The 27,625-nt window shown below is 34.4% G+C and overlaps 1 protein-coding gene across 5 annotated transcripts in view; it reads right to left on the bottom strand.

Moving 5' to 3' along the window:
• The window catches only part of FAM19A5 (family with sequence similarity 19 member A5, C-C motif chemokine like), a 416,638-nt gene that overhangs the window by 387,808 nt on the left and 1,205 nt on the right, over nt 1–27,625 (bottom strand). The gene's annotated exons all lie outside the window — the stretch shown is intronic.

The following is a 27,625-nucleotide window of genomic DNA, read 5'->3' as shown; positions in this document are numbered from 1 at the left end:
ACCCAGGGTCTGCAGCTTTCATTACTAGCAGCAGGACTTAAGTGCTTTAGAAAAGGTGGGAATTCATACTGCTCTCATGCCTATCTTTCCTCCTGCCCATATCTGCAACTCCACTCTACATTCTGCCATGTCTTCCATCACTTTCTTTCCTCCCCTTCCAAGACAATCAGGTGGCAAAAAGGAACAACAGGCCTCTTCGCCTGAAAAAAGGGGGAAGAAATTCTAACCTCATAGAAATGCAGTAGAAAGCCATCATGGCTATGCATTCTGTTTTGGACACATTTTCTAACTCTTCATTATGATGAAGAAATGAAACAAATCAGTTGCACAAGAAATGCACTTTACATACTGACCTTCACGTTCTGATTCTGTAAAGTATCATCTCCTCTGTTCTAGTCACAAATGTTACATACCATCACAAAGCATCAGGAGGTCCTGAGAATAATTATTATTTTTCAGTAGAATTAAGACTAGTCAGGTGTACTTTCATACCAAGAAGTTTTCTTTAAGCAACCTGTCTTCTTTTCTAGACATCAAAAGAGGGGGGGAAATCTCACTTCTAAACATGGAATGCAAACATTATATAGCTTGAAATTAAAAATTTAAAACCTTATTTCAATTATGATAATTGTTCAAAGAGTTCTTCATGCCTATGTAAGAAACACTTCTGGCCTAACAGAAATGGCCCTGAAAATATGCAGGTGATGAAATATTTCTAAATCTCCATTAGAAGCTTAGATCACAATGGCACTTTAATGAAAGGCAGAATTAACCTCGCTGAAATGCAAAATTATACTAGAAGACTCTTTATATTACACTGAAAAAGAAGTGAGATTATATGAGCTTTTAAGATGGCATACTGTTGGGTCCAATTTTTCAGCCGTGCCTTGCAAAGATGAGAAGAAAAACTGAACTATTATAGCTCAGGTGCACTGCTAAGAAGTGCAGCATACATATAGTTAAAGTGAATAGGAACAATAGGTCAGCATGATGGAACTTGTGGGGGAAAAAAAAGCTAGGAAACGTGGAGGCCTACAAAACAGTAAAATATATATATCATCCCTGGAATGATCTTTGGACTCATGCCTTGTATTAATAAAAAGAAAGCAAAAAAAAAAAAAGGAAACCAGATCTTTGGCAAAATAACAGAGAGCAACATGAAAGTGCAGATAGAATTTGCAACTGCGCTAATTTGAATCAAACTCTGGAAAGCTTCAAAAGGTTCCAAGAACTAAACTTTACAGAACTTTAGTGTAGAAATTCAACAATGATTTGACATCTGCTTCTTTCTTCTGACACTTACTCTTACACCTTCAGATGTACATCCTATATATTCAGTTAACACCGAGAGATGAGAGAAAATTTAAGCCAACTGACCTCTCTCACCTCTAAAGATTTCTCACTAAATCATCCTATTATCTCTCAATAATCCATAAGGCATCTCATGAAAACTGAAAACATCAGTCACGTATTTGTAATACAAGAAGCACGTTACTACACAAGATAAAGCCAGCGATTCATCTAGTCCAGCACCACGGTGCTGATAATAGTAAGGCTCACCTTCCTCTAAGAGGAAATTCTGCTTCTAACATGTAGAAAACATAATGTCTACGTGGAGGTCTCTCCATCATAAGCTATTGATAAGCTTCTCTTGTAAATTATGAGATTTTAGAAGTGCAATTTTTATTTTTATTTTGGCTAGAATTAACTATGTTTACATTTTCCACACAAAAAAAGTAATCATTTTCATTTTTATCTCGCTTTCCATCTCTTTGATTCCTTGTTGCAATATGTTGAATGGCTTCACAGTGTGTTGCCGAAGAAAAGGATCATTTTATTCATTTTCAGTTTTTTGCTTGCTTTTTTTTTTTAATATTTATTCTTTCTTGAATTATTAGCAAGGAAAGAGGAAGGTATAGCGTATCTTTCATAAAAAAAGTTAACTTTATACCATTGTTATGCTGGATCAAGTCTGTCCAAATGTTCTCTGTACTTATCTGTAATTAGTGACCAGTTCAAATCAACAAAAATGTACACACATTTGTCGCCCTATTTGGACGTTCACTTCTCTATCTAACAAGAATTAGGTACCAAAACATTCTAAGATTTGATTCTATTTATTTAAAAACCTTAAAAAAACCCTGAATCCTTATATTTAGAATTCATCTCACTGTATGTAATGTGGAACAGATATCAGAATTTCAAGAATACAATTGCTAATAACAATGAACAGCCTGTAGCAATTAATGATTTTTTTAAATGACAAATACTGTGGGTCTGACTATAATTTTAATCCTTCTGCCATACTTTTCTTTCATATTTAATAGATTAGAACGATTTGCTGTTGTTTTTTAGATACAGCTCTAAGGATATATTAGGATATGATGGATTCAAGAAGCCATACTTTTATTTAAAACTTCTTCATCTAGTAAATAGACCTTTAGAATTTCTGGCTTTAATCATCAGTTTAATGAAGTCTAATGGATCTGTTATTATCCTTTCCCTTTAATGTAGTGATGAGAATAAAAATATAATCAAGAGTGTTTGAAATAGAGGAATAAAAGCTGAAGACAAGGGAGAAAAAGCAGTACAGGAACACTACATCAATGAAAGGTCAAAAAAGCTGTAAATATGTAGGTCACTCTAAAAGTAATGCCTCATTTATTTCCATGGAAACTATGACAGATACAAAAAGCACAATAACACTACATGACAGAGGAAACTCTCACCTACAAATCACTATTTTTCAACATAGTCACGACCATTAGCTATGCATTTTCAGCAGTGATGAACAAGAGCCTATATGCCGCACTCATGAAAATCTGCACCAGTGGAAGTGACCCAATGTAGCTGCCACCACTGCTGAAACACACCACACCTCACTATGCTCACATCCACAGTTTGGCCTCCATAAGCATTCAGCAAGCATGGATGAATGTCAATGGATGCATTTTTTACCTCACAGAGGAATTCAATATCACACCTTTGCTTTGTATGCATTTCCATGTTTGATGCCATTTTGTCAGATAGCCCTTTTGCTACCATCTGTCAAACGGCAACAAAATTTAACAGAATACTAGTGGAAAGGTTCAACCTCTACTGCCAGACCACTGACATCCTCCTCTGACATTGTGGGTCAATATTGTAAAATAGGAGGCATTAGTTTCAGAGCAGTCATTGTAGATTTTTCTATAGTCAACCAACCTAAAAACATACTAACATAGTGTGTCTATGGTCCCAACGCTGATTGAAAAACCTGCAGCCTCCTACACTTCTTCCAGAAACCCCATATGCCCCATTGTGATGAACAAGATATGAGTAAACCTGGTGCATTAAAAACCATTTTCAAAATTAAAAACCATTTTCAAAATGAAATAATTTTACAAAAAACTACTTGACTATAGTAAGCAAAAATTGTGAATGAGATTATGCTATGAATATTTTGATTGTGTTTCACCTAAACTAAGATTACTATACAGGAAAAATAAAGTCCAATTTCTTTCCATTAAGGTAAATTTAATTTATATACCTATTTTCAGCAAGTTTCTCAATTGAATTTTTTTTTTTTACTTTTTAATAGTTTTACTATGTCAAAGAAATACAGGATAGAAGACAAAATCTTAAATTAGAAAAAAATGATGGATAAGATAAGGATGCATGAGGAACACATGCATACAAGTAACAACAAAAAATGGTATGAATTTTTCCAAGAAATTATCCCAAACTCTGAAATTTCTAAACTGTGTAATTTCTATATGATATTTAAAACTATTTTTCCTCTTGTCCTACAAAAAATATTAGTTTTAAATTCAGTTTGGATTTTTATAGAAAATGGGAAATCAGATTTCTTGTATCCCTAGCATAAAAAGATAAACTTAATGTTTGGGATTTTTTCTCCCCGCATTCTTGGGGCAAAAGCATATAAACTATTTTATAAATAACATAGCTTTTCTTTATTTATCCTATCTGACAGTAGAAAACATTTCACACTTCTTGTATTATACACTTCTCTTTAATTAAAAAAAAAAAATCAGCATTATCAGAAGCCTATCACTCCCTACCACAATAGTAAAACTAATATAAACTGGAAAATTCTATGTCCTCTTTGTTTCTCAATCTAAGTATCGTAATTAATTATTTTATAACATGCTACAATACAGTTACTTGGTATTCTTTCAGCACACTGAGTTATGAAAGAGATTTTAGGAAATAGTGACAGGAAAAAAAAAACACATTTTGTATATGAAGCAGCAAGGGAGACAAGACTAGATCATTTAACTTTGGTAGATGACATGAACCTGTTCAAGATCTGAATAGGAAGAGTTTATCTTTCTGGCTTTCTTTTTAGACACATTTAGTTGCAAAGCTTGTTAAAGAGAAGATAATATCTGGAGGTAGATGAGCAGATAGATTCATCATGGCTATTTCAGCTCATTGATGAGATCAAAGAAATGGAAAAAAAAAAAAAGGAATTGATTTAGCTTTTTATACTACAAAAAAGCAAACATTACCCAGCTTCCCTTATTGATTCCTCCCTACACCACCCCTTGACTCTCTTCCTAGATTTCTGCAATACATGTAACTCCTCTGGTTATTAATCTTTTGGCTTCTCATTTCCACTACAGAAGATCTACACTTCCCTTGTAGCCTAAGGGAATTTTGCCAATGAAGTACAATTTAAAGTGCTGGGCAAAACGAGCAATGAACTCAGACTAATCGTCACATACAAGTTGCATCATTTTTTTCCTAAAAATGTGCAAGCTTGAAATAATGCCACTTAGATTCCTACTCCGAACTTAATAAGTAGTTGAGAATAGTACACTTTGGTCAGAAACAGAAAATGAATATGCAAAGAAAGCCATTTTCAGGAAAACATTGGTAAAGATTTTTAACTTGTTTTCCCCTCTAATATGAAGAGAATTTCACTTTTTTTTTTTTCCATTGGCATATGTATTCAGCTCAATACGGTGTCAAAATAAGTTTTCTATGCCTTTTGAATTTCTCCCCTTTCGATGGAAAAATGGTGTAAAGGGGAACATCAAGGTGAACAATTTTGAATAATCTATCCATGATTTTCTTATAAGTTGCATTTCTATACATTGAGTACACGGTATCCCTGTATGACTCTTGGGCTGTCCAATATATTCAAGGATAATGGTAATTAGACATTTTGTAAAGGATAAAAAGTTGAACAACTCCTTCTTTCCTTCCTTTCACACAACAGTTGGAGCCAAGTGGTTGTTCAAGCTTGTTATACACAATCCTGTTGTTATAGGGAGAACTATTCCATAAGAAGATTAGATATTAGCTTAAGCTGCCTTGGTACAACTGAATAAGCATGAGCCTACAGATATACAAATGCTAAATCCACTGGCATTATCATTTCTTAAGCATTCAGAAACCTTCGAGCTTTTCTAGATGGTAAAGCATCCTACTACACATAAGTCTATTTCACAGACATACTAAATCTGTTTATTTTGAATAGAAACAGCATTGTTCAAGCTAAGTTACAGTGTAATAAACAGATTAGGGCATTAGGCAACAGAGTTATTAAAAGTGAAAGATCCTCAAAGTGAAGGGGAAGAAACAAATGTCAAATCCTCTATTTCAAACAAAAACGTAATGCAATTTAAATTAAATCTACCTCAAAAGAATTTATATTTTGTCATCATACATCAGTATTCTTAGTATCAGTTCAGAAAATAAGTAACTTCTTAAGTTGAATGAAAAATTACCCAGTCCTTTTTGATTCAGTCTGAATTTTCAAATTTAAAGTAACTTGTTAATTTATTTAAGGCAGCTTGTTAACATATTATTACACTAAAGAAAGATTTAATTTTGCTTTTAGAAATCTGACAGCATTTCATCTTTTTCTACTGTCCTCAATGGCTTGCGGCAATTTGATAATAATGCAAATGGAGAATAAGTAACATTTTCTTTTACCTGCAAAGGTAAAACTTCTAGGGAAAAGGTTCATCCATGAACTTTCTCTTTGAGAGTTAACATATACTGATCAGAACTACAGGTCATACGCTGAAGCTTGACACAAAAATGTTCTTAATGTCATCACTCTAATTATTCTTATAAAATAAATTGTGGTATGAAAAGTCAAGAAAGTCAATGATCCTTGATGAGCAGACGGGCTTTTTACTGCTAGCTATAGCTGTGCTTCCAGCAGTACACAGCCTGAAGACTAAGCAATTCTACATTGCCTTTGAAAGGCATGGATTTTGTAGATACTACCAAAAACTACAGAAATAGTGTTGGGTTGGGAATCGGGGGTTGCTTTTAAGAAGTTGTTAATATCTATGTCTTTATTGTCTCTTTAAATCAAAACAGCCTTTATAGCTGCCCTACTTAGGTTTAGAATACTGCACCAAATAAAAAATAAACATTAAATTTTCTTACATTTATAGCACGCTCTAAATCAATCTAAATTAAAAAAATAAATAAACCAGTGACCTAAATCTCTAAATTTTCAAAGTCCAACCAATACTAAAAAGTGAGTTAAATACTGAGAGACCATAAAATATACAAGTTGTAAGGGAAGACCTAAACACATAGAGCTCAGACTTAACTGAGCTTAACTCTCTTAAGAGAACTCATCTTGTTCATAGGTACATGCCTTAAGAAAACATCTATCCCCCATTTCTAGTCAACATAAAGATAAAGGAAGAAGTACCTCTGTGCTAATGGTAATAGCACCAAGCCCTAAGAAACTGAACAAAAAAAAACCCAGTTCCTTTCCTGCTAGTTGGGCCATTATGCAAACGCCTCAGAGATACACTGCTCAAAGCAAACTTTAGCTTAAAATAAGCTCTGTCACATTTAGACTGTATGACTGTTGTAACAGAAATGGGGGAGTATCATGTGTGCTCTTCAGATAGCATGAAAGTCAGAAAATCCAAATACATACACAAAGTTATTGCTTTGAGTTATCTACTGTGGACACAGATGTTTGGGATGAATAAATCATACTAACAGTAGACATTGCAGAAAATGGCTAGGCTTATGTGTTCTCTAGCCACTGCCAGAGACAGAATACTAGGCTAGAGAGACCCTTGGTCTGAGTCAAGGGTATTTCTCATATTGTTATCTCAGAGTACAATTTTCAAGCATTAGATCAAATGAGAACATTATTGTCTAGGTTTGGATATTCTGTGACATCTAAACACATATATTTCCAACAAACACAAATATTTCCAACCCCCCCAAAGGAATAGAATGAAATAGATGTTCTTTCAGACAAGTCTGGGGAGTGCAGAGAGCACTATGGTAGAATTTTTCCCATTCTTCCTATTTTTCGCTTCATTTTAAGGCTTTTTTTTTTTTCTTTCTGAGAGACTCATATGTAGAATTTTTATTGAATTATTACATATGTCAGGAAATTTAACCGCATGCTTGACCTTACAGGATGTGCTTGTCCCCAAGCTTTCCAATCCAGAGCATCAACAAACACATTTAGTATTCAATTTTCCACCTCCTTTATTTTTTATCTGAGACAGAATACCTGGAAATGAAGAATGAAATATCACTACAGTAAGTTGTACTTATTTCTCTTCTGATGCTAGTACTGATGCTTCACTGCATTTGCTCTTCTATTAATCTCATTGTTCTGTAAAAAGGAAAACTTGTGTCTACTATCTACAGTATGATATGTTGGGAAACAATGCTGCAAACAATTATCAACTCATTATTTCATTTTCCAGAAATGAAGTTTGAGAAAAAAATTAGTCATCAAAACAGAAGAATATTTGGTCTAACCCAAATCCCAGAAAGAAGGCATATTTACACAAACAGTTGCAGAAAATTAGTTTTTTTTCTTAAGAGTTGTGGATTCGTTTGGTGTTTTGTGCTCCTCCACCCAAGGAGGAACCTGGCACCAGTACGTGCTGGGGGCTAACCAGCTGGAAGGCAGATTTGCAAAAAAGGCCCAGCGGGTCCTGGTGAACATCAGGATGAACATGAATCAGCTAAGTGCTCTTGCTGCAAACGGTGCTGCTCTTAGACTGCAACCTAATACTAAGTTGCAAAGTATGGCAAGCAGGCTGAGGGAGGCAAGCCCTCCCCTTCACTCAGCATTGGTGAGCCCACAGCTGGAGTGCTGTGTCCAGTTCTGGGAGAGACATGGATATACTGGAAAAAGTCTAATGAAGAGTCACAAGAATGATGAAGGGATTGGAGCATTTCTCCTGTGAGGAGAAGCTGAGAGAGCTGGGCCTGTTCAGTCTGGAGAAAAGGAGGCTCAGGGATCATTTTACGAATGTCTATAAATACCCGAAGGGAGGGTGCAAAGAAGATGGAGTCAAGATCTTTTCAGTAATACCCAGGGACACAAGAGGCAAAGGGTACAAACTGAGCACAGGAGCTTCCATTTCAACAAGCAGAAAAACTCCTTTACTGTGTGGGTGACTGAGCACTGGCACAGGTTGCACAGAGGGGTTGTGAAGTCTCCACTACTGGAAACTTTTAAAAGCCATCTGGAAATGGTTCTGGGTAACCTGCCCTAGCTGGTCTTGTTTGAACATGGGTGTTGGATCAGAAGTGCCTTCCAACATCAAAAACCCTGTGATTCTCTGAAGAACGTGCCACAAAAGTGCAAATAGACTGAGAAACAAAAAAGAAAGAGGATTCAATTTTCCCTATTCTTACCACATGACACAATTAAGTTATTTTAGCTACATCATAACATTGTAACAATAAAGGATGCTTCTTTTCCAAGCTATTGCCAGAAGCTATCAGTGAGTTCTTACTTTTCTGAGGTCCTCATACAGCTACTTAAGAAACAAAACAGCTTAGAGCACCGCAAACCCTCTTTTTGGGAGGCATTATGAGAACTGTCATAGTAATAACCACATAACGTAGCATTATCATGCAAACTGAGCAGTGTAACCTAGATGTGGCTTCTTTCTCTTTTACAGAGAAGTCATTGTTCACTGTTATTAGAGTATGTCCCCACCCCAGCCCCATGAGAAAAGATTCAACAATATATACTGGTAAAATTGATAAGCATTCTGTTAAGGTCATAGCTGTAACCACTTTCAAAATTACTTCACCTGAAGCCAAGTTTTTATTGTAAGAACTTGAAAACTTTCAATACTTTCACTACTAATTGAATAATTGCATAGGTGGCAAAATTATTATTAAGAGAAATATTTTTCAAATTTTTTTCTTATGTAGCAGAGATTTGTGTCATATATTACTGTAGACCAGTGAAGGTACAGAAGTCATAAAACCAAAGCTTTCAAAGTAGTTAAAAAAAGGTGGCAGCATCTTATTCAGAATCAAACTGAAACGTTAACTGCATCAAGCCTAGCTTTAGCTAATAATATTAATTCTCTATTTAAATAAGCATTAAATTCAATAAGATAACGTTCCTTGACATCTACCAATGCCAACACACTTAACTGATTGGCAGTATGTTACAGATGTGCAAACGCTGCTGATAGAAATACTTTGATATACACATTAAATACATACTAAATGCTCTGGTTGGCATATTCACGGGAAACTGCAAAGCCTGTGACATATATTGATTCATCTTTTTATCACACTGTTTCTCCATTTAAACACAAATAAGGGATAAAGGGTCATTTCTGTTTTAGTCTCCATACTTTACAACATCAACATTACAAGACTGAATGACAACTTGTACTACTGCTATGGACTTCTTTATAACAAGAAATTCAGAGCTGAAGACAATAATAGACAAGTAAATGCTAATTTTTTCCTCCCACTTCTAAAGCCCATCTAAATTTCTCCCAGTAAAAACACCTGAGGAATGCTCTATCAGTCACAACAAGAGACACTCACTGCTAACTCTGCTAGTTAACTGAAAGGGTAGTTGTGACTAAGGAGTAATTTACACTAGAAAGACAGAAGCGTTTAAAATGATTAAGTTCATGAATATTCAGAATACTCCTCAAAATGAAGATACAGTCAACTTCATTTTATGAATCTTTTGTATTTCTTTTAACAGCACCTGGATAAGAAGCAGATATAAAGACAAAGAATTACTTCATAATGCTTTATGATCATAAATCTCATTTGGGTATTTCCACTCATTTAATTTTGTATCAGTTCAAGCAATGGGACTATGTATTTCCATGAGCTGCAGTTCATTCACAGGATCAACTTTAGGAGGGAAATACTGTCACTGTTGAAAAGAGTTATTGCTATGACAAGGGTAATTATAATAGTGCTTAATGCTTTGGGGAGTAATGCAACATAGCTCTGGTTCACAGGAAGCACAAAGATTATAGTTACAATGTATGTGGTATGGTATGTTATTCAGTATTATTAGCCCTGTATGACATCGCTAAAGAGAAATAGTGGCAAGTTAGAGCTAACATAACAGGAACTAGAGTATTTATAATTACCCTCTCAACATCTGCTCCATAAAATGTAATTTGCTCATTTGTGCAAGCTGCTTCTTTAGCAGATCTCCAAATCCTTTTTGGATATACCTGCTCCAATTTGTACAACTTGAATGCGGCCCACAATGGCCTGCATTTTAATTTCACATAATTTAAGGATGCAGCAGTAGGCAACCTGCTTATTTAAATTATGTAACAAAGCAACACATAAGTATGAGTGACCAGAGAGTCAGAAAGGAAGAATTCAAAGAGGGATTGTTTTTTTCTTCACTTTTCAAGAGGAAGAACTCTCAGATCGCCAGGAAGAATATTAAGGAAAGCAGTTAATATGTAGTTAAAGGAATTGTAATGAACATGAGCATATGTTGTTTTACCTAATTTTGATCAACTTATAAGTAAAAATGTCTTTATTCTTTCAGTTGGTTTTAACACACCATCTGGTTTAATTATTCCTTAGGTAGTACACTATAAAGATAATAGTAACAGTATTGTTAAGCCAATCAAAAAGAACTTTTCTGTTGTGAATTTTCACCGAGGATGTTTCTCTTAAACTCACTGATGATGAGGTCAATGTAATAAGCTTATGCAAAAGTATTAGGTAACTGCCAACTTTTAGCGGATGTGAGCTTAGGATTGTGTCCTCTATGTTGACTCAAACCTTCTGTGCATTCAGAAGAATTTAGTCCCAATCTAAAGTACTCATTTAAATTAGAGTTTCAGGCAAATTACAAAAATCCTTTGTAAGTATTTAAATAAAAGATACTGAAACAGTTTTAAAATAGTTTAGAAGATATTATGGCATTAAAAAAAAAATCTTATAGGATTGTCTGTTAAAAGGCAATAACCTGCAGTTTATTAAAGTCACATTGATTAAAGAATCAAAATACTAAAGTCAATCTCAATCCTCGTTTCAGCAAGGAAAGATATGCCAGTGAGATGTATTAAATCCACTTCTTTGATCAACTAGGCAAGTGAAATATGGAGTGTTCATTATTCAATGTATGTAATACCAGAGGGAAGGTAGGGATTTAGGGATTCACTTCAACATCTTTGAGTTGAAAAGTAATTTCAAGCAGTTTTGCATAATCCCAATTTCAAAGAGTCCTACTGAAGTTCACCATTCAACTCCTGCCAACTTTCAACTGGACCTAGTTACTGCTCAAGCTAAAACCTATCCTGTATTGATTCTCTTTAAAACTATTATTCCAAAAGCTGAATGCTCTAGCAAATTCTTATTGAAATGAATATTTTTTTTTATAATCCAAAAAATTCTGTTGCCCCTGAAGGGGTTTTGGAACTAAGGAATACAAATAATTAAATTATGTATATGTATATATATATATATATAAAAATTAAGTCTTGGACATAATTTCTTCTCAAGGGATGCATAAAAAATGAATATGGAACACATAACATACTATGCTGAATTCAGGAGAAGAAAAAGAATATTTAAATACTGTAATATTGTAACATGATACTTGTACTCTCAACTCATTCCTTGTTCCTGATTTCAGCCATGTACATGAGAAAGAACATTAGGTGGTAGTCATGAAGAGTGTAAAAAGTGGACTGAAGCCTTATCCATCATATTGAAAATAATTTAAATCACTTTATAAACAGGTTTTCTCAATTCTTATGTTTTGCTGTCTCTTGCACCTGGATACTATTGATGTCATAATACTGCTATTCTAAATTACACTAGTTAGTGGTGTCTTATGACCCAATGAGATAAAGGAGGCAAAACAATAGCTTCATATCTCAATGCCACTGCTAAATGAATTTAATAGAAATAATCTGTGGTTTACCAACTGCCTAGAAATCTCAATCAACCCAGGACTCTCTGAGCAGAAAAGAGCAAAAGGATTGAAGGGCTTTTGGGACAAGTGCTATCTTCATGCTTTCCTAAGTACTCATTTACAGCTACTGCTGTGATTACCAGGCTGAACGACTTTTTGATAGAACCAAATGCATTTGTTTTTATGCTTCAGAATAAACAACTGAACTAAATACAGATGTAGCCCATACGCTATGAAGATACCAGGCAATTTTGGGTACTCGCACGTATTTTATCAGCACAAGAGGTGTTAAATAAAGAGAGGGATTTCTCCCAGTATTCACTATGGTAACTTCTCAGAACAAGTACATTACCACCGGACATATAATATTGATGAGAAAGAGAAATTAGAGCTGTAACTTGAAATTTGAACTTAAGAGCCTTTAATAATGAGTTCAACAGAGTTAAACAACAAGTAAGATTTCAGGTGATGCAGACAACAATTCCATAAGGAATTCCACAAGGTCTAAGAACCTCTTTTCTGGATGACAATCAAAGAGCTCTCATTTTACTTCAAAAATTCATGTGGATAGTTAATAAGCACATGACATTGTACATTCTCTAACTGCAGTTGATCCCTTTTCCATTTTTTAAGCCTTCAATATCATTCACTGGCATTACACTTCATCCTATACTCATATCTGCAGCATTTTTAAATGCAACCTAAATACGTTTCTCTTGATATGTGCAAGCCAAATATAACTGCTCTTTGAGGCATTAGATATAAGGCATTCTTCAACATTATTAAGACCCTTGACTGAAACACAAAATATCCCAGACTTGTATCAAATAACGGTGACATTGAATCATTTGTTCTAAAACATTTAAACCAGCCAAACAAGAATTTCTACATACAGAGACTACTGCAACAGCTATTTGATTTTTCGTGTAAAAAAAAAAAAAAAGATTAATTCTTTCCATTTAGTAGGAAACATCTGCACTTCTGACTTCACTATCTGGAAAGCATGAGGAGGAGAAGTAGCTGTTTAGAACAATCATATCATTTTTTGTGAAAAATGGTTTCAACTTTGGGAATAATTGCTGATACCAGTAAGTTGTTAGAGAATTATTAGCAAAGCACTGAAATAAAATGTATGAAGACTGAGAAAATTTTCAAATAATTATCAATGTGAGAAGGAACAAAAAGATAAAAACTGTTCACACATATCAGCAGTTAAGAATATACAATCCTAAGAAAATTCTCCAGTCACTGACACACTACAGTAGTTACCTAATGTATCAAAAAATGTTGAAAAAGGGAGCTTGATGTATTAAGAGAAAAGCAACCACTTTATCCCTTTCTCTCCTTTTCCATTTTATTGCAAGTTTTAACAACATGATCAAAAAAACAAGAGAACATGAATTACTAGGTTTTTTTGCCATAATTTTTAAGTAGAGAGTTATATACATACTTGAAGAACAAAAGATGTACTGGGACTCAGTGAAGATTAAGCTCTACCCTGTTCTTTCCACTGCCATGTCAATCAAGAAAATATCGATAGCTTTTCTACAGTTTTAATAAATGTACAGTTCTTCTAAAAAGGGGTCAAATAAATGATTTTTCTTAAGAGAATTCCACACAATATTTTCTAACAAAGCAACTTTCTCCATAAATGCAGTAACAAGACTTTGATCTTGAGTTTCAACATATACACGCAGAAATGGACATCATGTTTATTTACCCTAAAAAGACTTCTTTTGATCGTGACTGCTGATGCCAGGTGTTAAAAGTACCAAACCACGCAACACTCAAATACACCAGAGCTAGACGCATTCCCAACTGCTGGACAGCATCTGATACTTTTTTCTAAGCAAGGTGTTCAATATAGTAGTAAAAACACCACCACCTGTCAGTTGGGCCTCAGACCGGGCCACCAGGCTGAGACAGCACCTGTGGCTCGATGACCTTCTCCTTACAGGGAAACAAAGGAACAATCCTTTATTTTAAGACCCCTGGCAGCTCTGGTACAGCTGACCTCCAAATACTCCTTTTTCCATCCCAAAGACAGCAGCAGAGGGGAAAAAGTAATGGCTTGAGATGACTTGGGTCATTTTTCTGTGACCAAACTCAGGATAGTAAAGGATTTTTATTTTTTTATTTCTTTTGCCTACCATCTTCAGACGCACAATGATAACACTCATTCTATTTACTTGTTAATAGGATCTAGGATCTGAGTGTTAGTAGCACAGCATGTTCACAACATTCAACTCATCCTCATACTGATTGTGAATGTAAGCTCTGTCAAATGCAACTGTCTAGAGAGAAGCTGCTAAGAACCAAATTGCAGGAAGGCCAAAATTACGCTGGAAGGCTGACAGAAGTGCTCTGAAAAACAAACTTTCTTTACAATCACTTCCATTTACAAACATGTTTGTTCTTGTCCTACTAAACAAGATGTACTCTTTCTGAGTTTCAAGCAAGATGTCCTGGAACATACCTGCTTTTCAGGTTGGATGGGGGATGGTGAAGCAATCATTCAGAATTTTATACTTGCAGCGTATGCATAGAAGGAAGGGGAAATTGTGATTTTATAGGGAAATGAATCTCCAAACTGGACAAAACTCAAGAGCTTCTGTTCAGCAACAGAAAACAGACATCAAGCAATGAAAACTTGTACAAAGTAAGCCCAGTTTCTCATGGCATCACCATTCCAAGACAGACATTATGTTTGCCATTCTTGGCAATGAAGAAAAAGATGTTAAAACAGTATTAGCATCATTCTGATACTAATTCGCACAAGATTAATGGAATAAAATACAAATGCAATTTATTAAGATTAATTCACTCTAAAGTTCTTCTCTTACGCAGAAAAAAAGAAAGACTCCTATTAACTTATTGAGCTATTTATTCTGCAAAAGAGACGGATATGTTTGTTGGCAGAGTTTTATGAACCTGAAAGGTAATGGGGCCCATAAAATTCCTTGACACTTGTTTCAGAGCTTCACAAATTCAGAGTGTATACTTGACATGTCAAAAGAAACTACTTTGTTTTGCCTGATTCATCATAGCAGCCAAATATACTGCTCACAAAGATTTCCTAGAATTTATTCACTTCTCTTTAAAAATATATTAATTTACTTGATGCAATATGTCTGTCATCAAACATAAAAACAGCAGCTGCATTATGCCTGTCCTCCAAAACAAACAAACAAACAAAAAAACAACATATCACAACCTCTCTTCTCCAGTGTTATCAAAAACATATATAGGAAATACATTTACATTTAGAAGCCTATTGTTATTCTAAAATCAATATAGTTTATGGAAAATTGAGATTCATCCTGCATAAATGAGCTTCCTATTTGTATAGAAACTAGTTAAGCAATGGAGGAAAAAAAATCTGCTATAAAATGAGGCTTCTGCTGTGTACGTGCTTATTTTAAATGCAGTCAGAATCACTGTGTAAAATGACATTCTAGGAAAAAAAATATGCCGTATTTGTAGATACTACATGAAAATGTTTTCATATTTTATCATATTGAACAGAAAACAAAAGCACATTTTTAAGAGTGATATTTCAATCCCAACTTTAGTAATCTAGCTTTTTTTAAAAAAGTATATTTAATTAGGTAAAATTTGGTAGATATTTTGATATTTTGATCTCGGGCTTGCAAGCTATTCTTCCCTTGTTAGTTTCGTTACCTCAGAGACTCTTGAAATCTTCAATGTGTTGTTTCATCATTAGTTATTTAAAATCAAAGTTCAAGGGAAAAACAAACAAACACTCTTTTCACCATTAATTCTCCTTCCTTATCTGCAACTGATTTAAAAGGAGTCTCTTCATTTGCTTACACACAATAAATCATTCCTCATCTTGTGTATTTAAACCAGTTCAAAATGCTTTTTTTCAGGAAATAAGCATTATGGTCATTTTCCCAAAATAATAATAACTGATAGATTATGCTATTTTGAAATATACCACGCAACACGTTTTTCTTTCTGCCTAAGCATAGTTCCAATAGCAGCTACTTTCAATTTGAAATAATTTTCTTTTTCTTTGCCATAATGGTATTTTAGAGAGCTAAAAGTTGTAATCTCCTGGTTATCCACTAAAAGTGCATAAACCTCCTGGCTGAGACTCCAACAGTGTCAGTATGTGTGTGTGTAACAACTGGAATAATTAGACAAATACACATCAAAAAAAAAAATCCATTTTTCCAGCCTCAGCTACAGTACTGTTGGGAACTAAGACTTTGATTACTTTCAACAGCTTTAATTCCTCCACTAAGACAGTTCCTGTATTATGCAAGCATGGTATTGGACGTTCTATCTTTCAATACGTACAGGTTCCTCACAAGCAGCAATGTTTCAAAACCAGGTGCCTCTGCAAAAGGCAAGAAATAAACAAGGCTGGACACACAAACCACTACCTCAAAGCAATCTCTGAACTCAACTCTTAGCTTTCTTTAGATGATTTGCAGCCATAGATGTATCTAACACCGTATAAATCAATAAAGCTCTTTACCTTATAGGACTGGAAAGAACTGCTTTTATCAATATTTAAAGTGTTCTCATATAATGTTGCAGGAAAGACCCATCAAAGAAAAAATTACATTTACTGACCAAAATATTCCTAAATAAACAAAAATTACTCCTCTCAAAGGTCCCTTACAAGATATAAGTAAACCAATACGATAACTTCATTTCAAATGAAGTAAAACTCAAATTGATGATCCAGAGTATCATGTGACTTAATTGTATCTGCAACCATGTGTTTATACATCAATCAATCCTGAGATGACAGTAAAAGGAAAAAGCAATGAATGCACAAACAAGCATAAGCGTAAAGTCCTGTGCTTTCATTTCTTAAGGATAGGTTTTTCTCCAGTGGGCAGTTGTCACACAGCTGTTCTTGATTTGTAAAGCTCTCTGCTGACTTTTAAAGAAACACTATCAAAATCAGCAAATTAAAATCTAAGTTCCAGTTCTTTTCAACTTGTCAACAGCAGGATTAACAATTTTATTTCCTCTCTTCCTTCTTTAAACACATTTGTTTTTTTACTTCCAAGCCTTCCATATTTCCTTCCCATTAAAAAATAAAAATCTTGTGATTATCTCTCCTCTTCAGGAAAATAAACTGGTGAATTTAGAGATCTGGGAAATAAAGTCATATTTTGGTAAGTTAAGTTCAAATACAATGCTACATCCTAAGAAAAAATATATGCATTTGTAAAAATACATAGTCTTCAAAATGACTGGAGTAAAACAGAAAGCAAAATATGAACACAAAAGATGTTGAAAGCAAACTTTAGAAACACTGCTCTTAGACTTTACAGAAGAGGTCTGAAATTTTCATTCCATGATTTATGTTACTAGCCAAAAATTACCTTTTCCAGATGTCTCTCAAACAAAGACCATGGTTTATGTTTTATATTCCTGCTATCTATCTTAAAGAGCTATTTCACAGCTGGAAAAATGTATAACATCCAGCCAAAACATAGGTTGTCTTTTGTCACACAAAACATACATCACTTGAATAATACTAAAACGTATTTAAAATTTAGATATTCCAATCATGACAAATAACACAACAACCATGTAACATGGTTCTCCAGCATTTTGGTCATGGAAGAATGACATGATAGAATATTGCCTCAAGCATGCAGGTCTACTGTACCTCCATAAAATGCAATATTACTTTTACTGCCTGAGAAATGCTCTACCTCTCTTCCCATCGTTGAGAAAATGGAAACTAAAAATGTTTGCTCAAATCCCATGCATTGAAAGTGGAAGCATGTTTTTCCTCAGCATCTCACTTCTGCTGTTTTAAAATTCTTTTAACTTAATTCAGAATCACAGAAGAAAAAATAAAATCTGGTGTTGGACGCGCGTTATTCACACTGCTGTTTCACTAACTTCTAATAACATACATACATGCAAAATGATCAGAGTTTATAATTGGGCTCAGAGAATATGATGCATGTGGAAGAAAAACAATCAAGTGCAATTCTCAAACCTCTGCAGGGCTAGCAGTTGGGAAGAAAAGCCTCTACACATAAATCAAGTTAATTTGTTTGAGAAGTCACTAGCAAGCCAACGTGATTCACATAGCTGTACTTGTCAGACTTAGTAATAGACAAAGCATTTCAGAAAGCAGCAAGATGAATAGTAGGGCCAATTCACCTGACTTTAGTTAAGAAAAATAAAGCAAACTGAAAAATGTAGAAAAATTATTACTGAGATTCTGCACCAACGCAGAGCACTACATTCTAAAAGAAGCTCTCGGGAAGGAAATGGGCATCAGTTGTGACAAGCAGCAAAAAGAAAGGCTGTGAAATATATTGAGAATGAACTCTATTAAGATAATGTATGAAATATTTATTTGATTTTACAGATTTGGTCTGCGATAGAGACAAAAAGAAAAACACTACAGAAATTTTAAGGGCTTAACACGAATAATGAGGAAAGTAGTTGCTTTGTTTTGTTTTGCATATTATATTAAGACCTCAAGAGGAAAAGACTATTTTCATACTGCAAAACCGAGGATTCTGAAGCACATCCCTTTCCTCTATATAGAGATAAATTATCTGAGAAAACATTAAGCAATGATTCTTAGTGTAACATATGCTCAATACGATATCAGTCTCATAAAGTCAGAATAATATTTGTGCCAAAGAATATACTGGCTTACCTATATTCCTGTCAAATGTCAGAATGGAAACAGATAAGGATTAAGCTGTTTCACAGAAATTGCCTTTGAAATGCCACCAACTAAGTATTATAAATTGTTTTCAAACTAATTCCTTGGAACTGTATCTGAAATTCCTCAAATCCATTTATTGTAATTACAAGTGGCAGTTCATGCAACTTGTTATCACCCTGAGAGTTTGCAGCAGCACTTTACAAAACTCTACAAAACATAGCAAAGATTCCATATAACATTATTAAATGTTAAAAGTCTCTTCAGTAAGGCATTCTCAGTAAGATTATATTAAAAATAATGACATTTATAGATAAGATTAAGGTAGGGATCTCTAGCTATACAGAAAGCAAACCCAGTTTTGCTCAGCTGTTAGACAAAAAATGTCCATGAACAACCTAAAGTGAAGATACATACCATGGAAAAACATAAAAAGTAGGAATGTATTCGTTGAATGATCAGATACAGATAAAAGAATAAAGTCTGGAAAACAAAAACAAAAACCTCTTAAGACGAAAAGGACTGTAAAAGAGACATTTGCATTGAAAAACACAGAATTGGAAAGCATTTTAGCACAGGCCAGTACTCTAACAAGCATAATGTGCATTTTTTTTCAAAAATGGTTTCTGTTTTCCCAGTAGGGGGAGAAGGAAGAACAGGAGGAGATGAGGGGGTGGCACTTCAGTGTTGTGAGCAACTCATACAGGCTCTGATGTTCAAGGTGAAAATAATATAGAACATAGAGTAGAATAAATAAGTTCTTTTGGAAGGGTCCTTCAAAGATCAGCTAGTCCAACTGCCTGACTACTTCAGGACTAACCAAGAGTTAAAGGATTTTATTTCTAGTCTTCTTCTTCCCTGCAGCTTCCTATACATATATATACACATTGTTAATCTCTAAACTTTTTCTTAGCTAATTCACTAGCAGGTGATTAAAATAAGTTAATCACACTGTAAAATTTTGCATGGTGCAGAAATGTTTAATAATGTTTTCTACAGAACATGCCTAAAAATGATGAAAGCACAACAGTCAAGTTAATAAACTTTGGTACACTGACCTAAATTTCACCTAGTTTCCAGCTTTGGGGGAAAAGACAGCATTTTTAGTGTCTAGAGTGTGAAAATACTGGCAATGAAACAGGAGCAAAGTAAGCACAGTAAGACAAAACATATTGCAAAAAAATGTTCAGGACACAAGCTGTTTGCAAAGATGTCTTCAGAAGATCCTAGTACTGCATGCCAACTACATCTCTCAATTTACACAAATTCTTTGCTGCAACAGTTCAGTATCTTGACCTACACTCTTAACGAATCTTTACCACAAGCCTAATTTTCCACGCTTTTTTTTCCCCTTTCTTCCCTACAGAAACATTGAGCTGTTTACATAAAATTAAGCATTTAAACATTAAGTGTGGACCTTGAAAATAACATAAGCAATACTCTAAAGATGCTGTCACAAAGGGTAGGATTCCTCTGATAACACGTTATCTTTCAATTGTCTAAGCTGCATTATGGTCCACAAAACTAAACATAATGCAGTTTGAGGCAAACTATGCCACAAAAAGGTATCTAAAGTAGGTTGCATGTCTTGCACAGTCAATTATCTCAATTTCCATTGACTTTAAAAGGAGATTATGATAAATGTAAATGACTGTACTGCAGGAATCTTAATTAAAGAAAGATCAATCTCATTCAAAAAGTGCAAAATGTGTTTGCCATGTCTTTTTAACATAAATATTTGTTTCTTCTAGTTGGAGCTGATAACCTAACAGGAAAACAAACACATAAATTATTTTTGGTATCTTAGAAGTATTGTTAACCTGAGTATTAAGATATATAAATACATGCTAGGTCTAATGCTCTATAGGCAATGATTTCAGGGAAACTATCACCTTTAAATAACATTCAGTGAGAACAATTTCTAAGGCTTCTTGCTTTTTTTTTTTAATATTGAAGTGTTTGTGTTTTTTTTACAGAGCATACACATGCATAAACGCTTATACACTTACTCATCTTGAGATGAGTCTTGAGGTGAATGTTCAATAAAGTACTACTGACAGAGTGTATTGAAAAAGCACTGGAACAGACTTCTGCTATTTTTCACTAAAATCATTTTCAAGATTAACTCAGATAACCGTATTAGCTCAATTCAGAAAATAATTTTATATTGTTATGATTCAAATCTATATCCAGAAGAGAAAAAGAGAAAATGGTGAACCCTTTCAGTAACACCAGAGAATGCCATCAGTAACATATAACTTTTCACAATATCTGATACTCTCATTTTAGTTTAGTTTGAAGAAAGGTAAGAAATTGTCAGAAGTTTCTGGTTCCACAGCCTTTCTGCATTTCTGTCAGCAAATGGATCATTTAAAGAAAAATGCAGAAGCTTAGCTTAGACTCACTTCTACTGTTTGGCTAAGCTGTTCTACCAAGCTGCAGTGGTATAGTTTAATGTAAAAATTAAATATTCCACAAAGAGGAGTACAGACATCTGAGAGTATTAAAAGTAATGCAGGCATTTGGCATTAACAGTATGTCATTTTGTCCGAGTATCATCACTTAGAATCCATTTGTCACTATCAGAGTCCTGAGACAATCAGGACCAAAAAAATAGGCCTAAGACCAAAGGTAAAAGCCATCATAAATTACACTGATTAAGAAGAATACAAATTCCCTTTTACATTTTGATAGATAGAATTCGGAAACCCAATTTTTTTTTGTTTTCCCCATACCAAGTAATTTCTTCCTTCTGTAAGAATTAAGGACCTTTCTCTCCTTAATGACACAGACTTGTTAGCTAGAAGAACCAGGAGATTCTACCCTTGTGCTTGAGTACAACTGGTCACTACGACTCTACTTTGTCATGGAAGAAAATCAGGGATCAGTACAATCAGTGCAATTTGAACTGTCACCAGTCTCTTTGGCATTCTGCTCTGAGCTTTTGCTCAGTCTTTGCTACACAAAATACAAACAGAACATATCTGTTAACAGCACTCAGGAATTAACCTGCACATAAAACAGACTAAAGACGAAGACAGACTCCATTCTGAGCCATCAAAACGCTAATAAGAACAAGGGGGTCATATCTCAAATTGCTAGTTCCAGTCACAAAGACAGAAGGAAGCTTTATTTTACCAGGTATGTTATCTTGAAAGCAGTGTAAGATTCCATCCTATTACCATGTTCTCTCCTTGAAAGAGGAGGAGCTGCCATTGTTGGACAGCAAGGAGGGAATGGCCTAAAGCTGCATCAGGGGAGATTCAGGTTGGACATTAGGAAAACTTAATTGATGTGCAGGGTTACAGGCTCTTAAAGAAAAGCTAGAAGATGCAAAGAACGTGGTGATGTTGAGTAGCTAGCTAGCTAACTACTAGGGAATATCCTATTACGGTCCTCATCCCAGAGTTAGACAAAATACTTTGCTGTTACCTGAGGGCAATCAAATGTTTGAAAGAAGGTGACAAAAAAACACTCTGTCCAAAGCCTGAAATAGGACAGGTCACAAAGTCTTTGGGAGATCAGTAGATCATCATATGAATGCAAAATCATACACAATTATATCTGCAATTCCTATGTTTTAGGCAGTCTACTCATTTAAAAATATGCACAAAATCTTTGAAATAAATGTCTACAGCAAAAATACTGGAAAATGCATATATTTCATATAGTTCATGTATTTCCAAATTGTCACTACACAAGATTTTCCTATTTGCAGGTCTAACATAAAAGTATATCCCCAAAGACATGACTTCCCAAAAATTCAACAATATGTCATTTTGCTATTTGTCTGTGCAAAAAAAAGTGTAACTTCCCTTTTAAACAGCCCCAAAATAACTAAATAAATTGCCAGTCCAACAGCAGAACAACACATCTGGTCAAATATGAGCCTAAGCATGAAAACATTCCATTCTGAGTTTAGCAACAAATAATAAAACCTGAAAGATTATGGTTAATCAACACTATCTAGACTTGTCCTTGCTTTTTACACTGTTGTCCATAGTTCAGTATTCAAAAGCATTTTGTGTTAATGACCACATTCAAGACACACCTACAACAAGAACGTATTTAGCACGTCAGACGCAAGCCTAGTTGTTTCAAATAATAGCTTTATAGCTAGAATACTCACTAAGAAAGCAGGAAATCTAAAATAAATTCCTAGGGCTGCTCAGAAAGTAATGTCTCTTAGTCTATAGTGGCAGCCCTTGACATCAGAGGTGGATGTTGGTGGTATGGCAGTAGAGGCCAGAGCAAAGGGGCTCTACTGCACACTCCCAATACTGTTTTCACAGTACATGCTATGAGATCTTGAACTCTCTCCTACAACCCTACTGAAGGATGTGGAGAAGCCTATGCCATATATTTAATTGAGAAGATTCATTTCTTCCTAGAGTCTCTATCCTTCTCTGCTTTTCATTGTATCTATGACTTGTGCTATACTTGCATGGAAGCAGTAGCTTGCAGAATTTGAGGATGCATTTGAGCATTTCTAAACAGTGATTACTCATCCTTAAAGAGTTGAATTCAACATTAAAGGCAGTAATAAACCATTTCTTATGTTGACGCCCAAGAGTCCTATGTAAAGATCATCTGGACAAATTACAAGCTAACTACTTATAAGCAAACAAATTACAATCCCCCCGTCAGCTGAGTACTCACATTGGGGAATAGTAGAGCGTTACAGAGGCCACTATATTTAAAGCGCTGGTTTTATTTTTTTTTTTAAATAACCTTCCTAAAAAGGTGTAGCAGGGATATTATACAACAGGACAACTTTAATATCTTTGCTTTATTTAATGCAATAAAAGATTATGTAATGTAGAAGTAAAGTGAAGAAAGTTTGAATTCTAACTGTTGTTTCATATGTCACACTAATTCTGTGCACAGAGTTTTGGAAAAATACAAGTACAGTAATTCTTGCAGAAAACCTAATAAAACTACAGACCAGTTGTACAGATCTATTAATTTTTTCCATGTGTAAAAAACAGAGAAAGTGATATGTATGACATAGGATTAGCAATGGGAGCTGCAGTCCTTTATTCAGTAGAGACTGATTTACGTAAAATGTAAACCAGTAGTGACCACTTATCATTCAACAACTATTCAGTAGCCCATAGATGATGATGCAGTAGTGCCCATTTGAGAAGCGTCCAGGCGACAGTCGCTGCTAATGTTTATCCCTGATAGTAGTCTCAAGAAGTGCAAGGAAACTGTAAGATCTGCAGACTATAGTAACCATTGCTTTCTAGACAATGTAATCACAGAACAGGACAATGAAAAGGTATTTCTCAAATAATCAGTATCCAACAACATTTAACAACAGAATTTCAAATTAAGATGAGATCAACATAATATTTTTAATAGGAATTATCAGCATTTTTCATAGTACAAGGCCAAGTCTTTCAAATGCTTTTTTATTTGTGCTAAGGGCTTAACTTCTGTGAAATAACTTGCACTAACAATGCAGAATTGAGTTACAGGAAATACTTTGCATTTTGATAATAAATAAATGAGAGGTTCATCACCTGGGCTTCATATTGCTCTCTTCCAAGCACAATATTTAGAACATGAAAGTGAACTTTTCAAGTACTTGGTTTTGATACAGCCTTTCAAAATAAATAAATATATAAACTGCTTGCTTGTCTTTGAAAGTATTACTTTAATAGAACAGCAAAACACCACAGGGGTGTAATGTTCTATTCCTTATGCTTACAAAACAGTACAAAATATGGAAAAAAAATATGGAAAATCAAAAGCTCGTAATAGCCACAGCTTCACTAACGCTGAATCATTTGTTGTTTAAAAGTCATTATTTACCTATAAAAAGAACCTCCATATTTACAGCCAAACCAATTGAAAAAAAAAAAAAGCAGTAGAAAAATCATGCTGAATCTAAAACACATCAGTTGGATTTCTCATGTAGTTAGTACACAGCTGTGATAACACAGAAAATTCACTTGATTCACTGACCTTTTTAACATGGCAAAAAAAATGCAAAGTCTTGTTACAAAAGGAGAAAAAAAAACAACAATTCAGTGCACCTTCACAACATTCAAACAGTAACTTAAGGAATTCATTGTACGTACTTTGTGTGATCTTCTACTGCTCATTAATTATGTAGAACGCATGTCTGAGATCCAAGAAATGCAACAGCTCCTATAACTCCAAATTACAGTTAAAGGTGTTCCCCCTCTACCAGGATAGCATTTCTAGACTGTTTTTACATTTAATGATGCTTCTGATGAGTGAACAAACTCCTTGGTAGACGCACAAGTGAACTTTGTATATTAGCAGCCTAATTTACTACTTTAATCTACTCAACAGCCTTCTCCTGACGAGAATCTACCAATGTTTAGAGGGAGAATATTACATTATATTTTATATCACTATAGCAACTAACCTAATTGATCTGATGCAGGTTTCTCTTCCACCATAGGATGGAGCCACTATCCCTATGTATAATCTAAACATTTAAGAAAAAAAAAAAGTTATCTGCTCATCATTTTACCATTACAAAGAGAACATAACTGTGTTCCGGAATCTAAAGTATTAATTAAATCTAATGGCTTGTACAAGTACATTCAGAACAGGCTTTATAGTATCTGCTTAGCCATCAGTTGGAACTCAGAGCATGGTATTTAATAGTTCTTTCAGTAAACAGGGACAACCACTGAAAAATAAATAAATACATTCCCAGAAAAAAAAAAAAGATACATAAAGTAATTAGGAGAAAGGAAAGAAATATTCATATAACTAATTCAGGAATAAGCTTTGTCAGACTAGTATATTAAAAATCAAAATAAGCAAGGTTGATCAGAAGTTTTGCATCTTTCCTTCTCCACAGCACTATAAACAGTTGGTTTTTTTTTTTTTTTGAGCTGCAGAGTTTAATGTAAATGATACAGTGAGAGAAAAACAGATATGAGGTCCCTGTACTAACTTTAACAATATATTCACATGTATTTTCCCCCCCACACACACCAAATCCTGCTTTATAGAAGAGATTTAAGTAACCATACTACAATTTAGCTGAATATGAGGTTTGTAGAGAAATATAGAACTCCTTATATGGTCAAGTTCTTTTTCTTTTTTGAAAAATATTGCAAGACTCTCTCTCTTAAAAAGCAACCTATTCATCATCCTCCCCCACCACAATTATGCCTTTCCTCAAAAAAAAAAAAAAAAAGAAGAAAAGAAAGAAGGCAGCTGAAGGAAAAAGACTGAATAAGTCCTAGGTGATCTTGAAAAGAATTCATAAATTTTACAGTAGTTTACCTTGAAATAGCTGCTTTTTTTTCCTTGATTTTTAGACATCCTCAGCCTTTTCACATAGAAAAAACATTTTTGCAATTTTGCAAATAATACAGCTAGATGAAGTGTACATGGTGCTTCATTAACATTTGGAATTGCAGTTGTCAAATCAGTAAAACATTACATAAATGGTGGAGTGTTTTGACACTGCATATTTTAGGCTGCGTGGTGTTTTTCATCATTATATGGCACGAAGAGCGTACTACATGTTTGAGGAATACTGCTGACACTGAGTGAGCAAAGTAAGTAGGAACTGGTCATTTAAACACACCAGAAATTCTCTTCCGATTAGCTAACACTTAAATTTATCAGTAAACAATGCCAAAAATAAAGAAGATGTAACAACTCAAGTGAAAGACGTTACTCCTTAAAAAAACAGAACAATGTCAAAGGTCTCATTGTTGAGCAGAAATATTTTTAAGGAGTTTACAGTTAACACTTTCTGAGGGTATGATCATAGAAGATAAACTCACAGAAGAATGTATGTCATTTCATAAAAAGCCTAGGACCCTCCAGAGATCTCTAATATTTAATAATATTAATTATTAAATATTTAAATTAAAGGGAATTAATTAATAATTCCCTTTACATTTGAACTATTCATTCTCTAACATGCTCTTACTGATGCACTTCTCTCTTGGTATGGATACAAATTCTTGTAAATCTTAAGTGTTGTCGAGCATACCTTCCATATTAGCATATGAAATATGGGAATATGGCAGTATGCACAAAATGACATTATTTAGAAGAGTGGCCTGTTTGATATGATTTTTTAATGAGAAGAGCAATGCAAAATGTGTTAAATTATAGAAAGCCATTACAAAATATGCTATTCTTTTTGGAATAAGTTTCTTCTCACCGTTGCCAGTACAGTGTCCTTGTAACGTGCAAAGAAGTGAATTAAAGCCAATTAAAATCTTTTTCCAGAAAAAGAAAAATCATAGAAGAATTAGAGAATATGATACAGTTTGAGAGAAGGGAACAGAGCGTTAAGAAACACGGCAGGCATGCTCCTGAAAACCAGAATCCATTTCCTATTCATCATAACCTCCACCTACTACAGCCCAACAAGACAAGCCTACAGTGAAGTTTTTCATGTTACAGCTAAGAAAAAGAAGACACACTATGGGTAAATTACAGGTCACACTCAGCTTGGGAAAATACAGTATGGATGCATTCTGGCAAAGTTGCGCTGGCCACCCTGATAAGCTACTGTTTGTTTTTAATTACTGCATAGGAATTTTGTTTGCTTCTGTTCTTCCAGTTGAAAAATTCTCACCCTGGTATGATGGGCAAACGTGCATTCTCCAAAACTATGGGCAGTAATAATACTTATATTGCATAACTGCTTGAAAAATTACACTTTGAGAACACAGAACTGGAAAAAGAAAAAATTAAGACCTTCAAAAGTATTGATATTCCAGCCACTTGATTCTTAGAGATTTATCTCCAAATGAGTGTGA

Source organism: Numida meleagris, chromosome 1 (assembly GCF_002078875.1).
Source record: "Numida meleagris isolate 19003 breed g44 Domestic line chromosome 1, NumMel1.0, whole genome shotgun sequence".
Taxonomy (NCBI): Eukaryota; Metazoa; Chordata; class Aves; order Galliformes; family Numididae; genus Numida; species Numida meleagris.
The sequence above is the reverse complement of the archived record's forward strand: the minus strand, read 5'-3'. Positions and strand labels throughout refer to the sequence as shown.